Below are 5,626 nucleotides of genomic sequence, written 5' to 3' on the forward strand. Positions count from 1 at the left end.
GAAAATGATCCTTCCTGGTGGCTGTATTGAGCCTTCTGTAGTCAATACACATACGCCACCCTGTAATTATTCTTGTAGGAACCAGTTCATTCTTTTCATTATAAACCACTGTCATGCCTCCCTTCTTGGGGACAACGTGGACAGGGCTCACCCAGGGGCTATCAGAAATAGGATAAATAATCCCAGCCTCTAATAACTTAGTGACCTCTTTCTGCACCACCTCCTTCATGGCTGGATTTAGCCGCCTTTGTGGTTGAACCACTGGCTTAGCATCATCCTCCAATAGGATCTTGTGCATGCATCTTGCTGGGCTAATGCCCTTAAGATCACCCATGGACCACCCAAGAGCTGTCTTGTGTGTCCTTAGCACATCAATTAGTGCTTTCTCTTCCTGTGGATTTAAAGCAGAGCTTATGATCACTGGAAAAGTGTTACCTTCTCCCAGAAATGCATATTTTAGGGATGGTGGTAGTGGTTTGAGCTCGTGTTTAAGAGGTTTCTCCTCTTCCTGAGGAATTTTCAGAGGTTCTTTTATTTCCTTTAGTTCCTCCAGATCAGGCTGAACATCTTTAAAGATGTCCTCTAGCTCTGATTCGAGACTTTCAGTCATATTGACCTCCTCCACCAAAGAGTCAATAATATCAGCCCTCATGCAGTCATTTGATGTGTCTGGATACTGCATAGCTTTGACAACATTTAACTTGAACTCATCCTCATTGACTCTCAGGGTTAATTTCCCTTTTTGGATATCAACGAGGGTTCGTCCAGTTGCTAGGAAAGGTCGTCCTAGAATGAGAGTTGCACTCTTGTGCTCCTCCATTTCCAGCACTATAAAGTCAGTGGGAAAGGCAAATGGTCCCACCTTGACAATCATGTCCTCAATTATGCCTGATGGATATTTAATGGAGCCATCAGCAAGTTGGAGGCATATTCAGGTTGGTTTGACTTCTTCAGTCAAGCCAAGCTTTCTGATAGTGGATGCAGGTATTAGGTTGATACTTGCCCCAAGATCACATAGAGCTTTCTTGGTACAAGTACCCTCTAATGTGCATGGTATCATAAAGCTTCCAGGGTCTTTAAGCTTCTCTGGTAAGCTTTTTAGAATGACTGCACTGCATTCTTCAGTGAGAAAAACTTTTTCAGTTTCTCTCCAATCCTTCTTATGACTTAAGATTTCTTTCATGAACTTAGCATAAGAGTGTATTTGCTCAAGTGCCTCTGCAAACGGGATCTTTATGATAGTCTGCAAAGCGGGCAAATTGTTTATCCTGTTCCGCTTAGTGAAGTTTCTGAGGATAAGGTATCTTGGCTTTATATTCTTCAACCTTAGTTGCTACAGGTTTATTCCCTACAGAGGTGGTTGGAGAAGTCTTCTTAGAGGGGTTACTATCAGCACTTGCAGGTGTCTGATCCCTTTGTGGCGTTTGAACGCCAGAATTGGCTACCCATTGGGCGTTTAACGCCACTTTCTTACCCTTTTCTGGTGTTTGAACGCCAGAATCATTCCTCTTTGGGCTCTTACTGTCCTCAGAGGGATTTTGGGTAATTGGTTGGTCATCCTCTGTCAGTTGTTCCTTTCTTAACTTTCTGCTACTTTGAGTTGATACATTCAATGTCTTCCCACTCCTTAATTTAACAGCTTGGCATTCTTCTGTTATCTGTTTAGATAGCTGTTGTCTTGTCTGATTCAATTTTACTACCATATTCTTGTTAGCATTTTTAGTTTTTTTGAGCATCTCTTTAAATTCTGCTAATTGTCTTGTCATCAGGAGTAATTGCTGATTAAGCTCAACAACCTGTTCTTGAGGATTAGGATCAGTAGTTACTGCCATGGCTTCTTCTTTCATAGAAGGCTCACTGCTAGAGTACAAATATTGATTTCTAGCAACAGTATCTATGAGCTCTTGAGCCTCGTCAATCGTCTTCCTCATATGTATAGATCCACCAGCTGAGTGGTCTAGAGACATCTGAGCTTTTTCTGTAAGCCCATGGTAGAAGATGTCTAACTGTACCCACTCTGAAAACATTTCAGAGGGGCATTTTCTTAGCATACCTCTGTACCTTTCCCAGGCATTATAAAGGGATTCATTATCCTCTTGTTTAAAGCCTTGGATGTCTAGCCTTAGTTGTGTCATCCTTTTTGGAGGGTAAAAGTGATTCAGGAATTTGTCTGATAACTGTCTCCATGTGTTTATGCTTGCTGTGGGTTGATTATTCAACCACCTCTTAGCTTGATCTTTTATAGCAAATGAAAACAGTAATAATCTGTAGACATCCTGATCCACCTCTTTATCACGTACTATGTCAGCAATTTGTAAGAACTGTGCCAGAAACTCAGTAGGTTCTTCCTGTGAAAGACCGGAATACTGGCAATTTTGCTGCACCATGATAATGAGTTGAGGGTTTAGCTCAAAGCTGCTTGCTTTAATGGGAGGTATACAGATACTACTCCCATATGCAGCTGCAATGGGGCTAGCATATGACCCCAAAGTCCTTCTGGACTGCTCAACTCCACTTAGGTCCATGATGGAGAAAGGGAGATGATATGGATCGCAAGTAAAGTATAAATTTTGTTTTTTTTTTGTTTTTAATTAAAAATTACCAAAAATAATAAAATAAATGGAAAAGAAAATAAAATAAAATTTCGAAAACTAAAAGAAAATAAAATCAAAGCAAATTGAAAACTAAATCAATTAATTAATTAAAAATATTTTGGAATTAGCAATTAAAAAGATATGATTGAAAATTATTTTGAAAAAGATATGATTGAGAAGATATGATTGTAAATAAAAAAAATGATTGAAAAGATATGATTGAAGAAATTAAAAAGATTTGATTTTTGAAAAAAGATTTGAAAAGATCAATTTTTGAAATTAGAATTTTGACTTGACTAAAAAAAGATATGATTTTGAAAATATTTGACTAAATTAATGCAAAATTTCGAAAATTATGAGTAAAATAAGGGAAAGATATTTTTTTATTTTTTTAAAATTTAATGAGGGAAGAGAAAAATAACAAATCGACACTAAACTTAGAAATTTTAGATCAAAACAAAGAGAACAAACAAGAAAACTTTGAATGTCAAGATGAACACCAAGAACACTTTGAAGATCAAGATGACCACCAAGAACAAATTTTTGAAAAATGTTTAAGTGAATAAAAGCACAAAATACACCAAACTTAAAATTTTTAGAAAATCAAAGACAAATTTTCGAAAACTTAAAGGAAAACACAAGGGAGATACCAAACTTAGAATTTTTAAAGATCAAGAAAGGACTAGGAACATGCAAATTCGAAAAATTTAAAAGAAAATAAAAGCATGCAATTGACACCAAACTTAAAATATGAAACTTAGCTCAAATAAAAGACTCTAAACCAACAAAAATAAAATATTCCTAATCTAAGCAACAAGATAAACCGTCAGTTGTCCAAACTCGAACAATCCCCGGCAACGGCGCCAAAAAGAAATCGCAATCACACTTTTGCAATTCATCACAACTAACCAGCAAGTGCACTGGGTCGTCCAAGTAATACCTTACGTGAGTAAGGGTCGATCCCACGGAGATTGTCGGCTTGAAGCAAGCTATGGTTATCTTGTAACTCTTAGTCAGGATATCAATAATTCTCAGGTTTAATTGTGAAAAGTAAAAGAACATGAAATAGATACTTGTTTCACAGTAATGGAGAACAGGTTGAGGTTTTAGAGATGCTCTATTTTCTGAATCTCTGCTTTCCTACTATCTTCTTCTTCATGCACGCAAGACTCCTTCCATGGCAAGCTGTATGTAGGGTTTCACCGTTGTCAATGGCTACATCCCATCCTCTCAGTGAAAATGTTCAACGCGCTCTGTCACAGCACGACTATTCATCTGTCGGTTCTCGATCATGTCGGAATAGAATCCAGTGATTCTTTTGCGTCTGTCACTAACGCCCCACAATCGTGAGTTTGAAGCTCATCACAGTCATTCAATCCTTGAATCCTACTCAGAATACCACAGACAAGGTTTAGACCTTCCGGATTCTCAAGAATGCCGCCATCAATTCTAGCTTATACCACGAATATTCCGATTAAGGGATCCAAGAGATATCCACTCAATCTAAGGTAGAACGGAGGTGGTTGTCAGGCACACGTTCATAGGTGAGAATGATGATGAGTGTCACGGATCATCACATTCATCAAGTTGAGGAACAAGTGATATCTTAGAATGGAAGCAAGCGTGATTGAATGAAAAACAGTAGTAATTGCATTAATCCATCAAGACACAGCAGAGCTCCTCACCCCCAACCTTTGGGTTTAGAGACTCATGCCGTAGAAGGTACAGTATGAAATGTGTAAAGTGTCATGAGATACCGATACAATAACAAAAAGTCCTATTTATATTGAACTAGTGACCTAGGGTTTACAAGAATGTGTAAATGATGTAAAAATCCACTTCCGGGGTCCACTTGGTGTGTGCTTGGGCTGAGCATTGAAACTTTGATGTGTAGAGACTTTTTCTGGAGTTAAATGCCAGCTTTTGTGCCATTTTGGGCGTTTAACTCCATCTTTTGTGCCAGTTCCGGCGTTAAACGCCGGGAATTCTGAAGCTGATTTGGAACGCCAGTTTGGGCCATCAATTCTTAGGCAAAGTATAGACTATTATACATTGCTGGAAAGCCAAGGATGTCTACTTTCCAACGCATTTAAGTGCGCGCCTATTGGGCTTCGGTAGCTCAAGAAAAGCCACTTTGAATGCAGGGAGGTCAGAATCCAACAGCATCTGCAGTCCTTTTTCGGCCTCTGAATCAGATTTTTGCTCAGGTCCCTCAATTTCAGCCAGAAAATACCTAAAATCACAGAAAAACACACAAACTCATAGTAAAGTACAGAAAAGTGAATTTTAAATAAAAAATAATAAAAATATAATAAAAACTAACTAAAACATACTAAAAATATACTAAAAACGATGCCAAAAAGCGTATAAATTATCCGCTCATCAGTTAGGCTGGCATGCCACACTTTCGGGCTCAAGTGGCACGCCCAGGCCTTCTCCTTCATCTTCTCATTTCTGGAAAGTTGAACTAGCGTGGCACACCAGGGTCTGGCGTGTGATGAGCGAATAATTTATATGCTTTTTGACATTGTTTTTAGATAGTTTTTTGTAGGATCTAGCTACTTTTTAGTATATTTTTATTATTTTTTAAGAAAAATTCAAATTTCTGAACTTTTCTATGAGTTTGTGTGTTTTTCTATGATTTCAGGTATTTTCTAGCTGAAATTGAGGGACCTGAGCAAAAATCTGATTCAGAGGCTGAAAAAGGACTGCTGATGTTGTTGGATTCTAACCTCCCTGCACTCGAAGTAAATTGTTTAGAGCTACAGAAATCCAAATGACGTGCTCTCAATTGCGTTGGAAAGTAGACATTCAGGGCTTTCTAACAATATATAATAGTCCATACCTTGATCGAGTTTTGATGACACAAATTGGCGTTCAAACGGCAACATCTTGCCCTATTCTGGCGTTAAACGCGAGAAACAGGATAGAAGCTGCAGTTAAACGCCCAAACTGGCATTAAAACTGGCGTTTAACTCCAAGAAAAGTCTCTACACATGAAAGCTTCAATGTTCAGCCCAAGCACACATCAA

The sequence above is a fragment of the Arachis hypogaea genome, chromosome 4 (genome assembly GCF_003086295.3).
Source record: "Arachis hypogaea cultivar Tifrunner chromosome 4, arahy.Tifrunner.gnm2.J5K5, whole genome shotgun sequence".
Classification (NCBI taxonomy): Eukaryota; Viridiplantae; Streptophyta; class Magnoliopsida; order Fabales; family Fabaceae; genus Arachis; species Arachis hypogaea.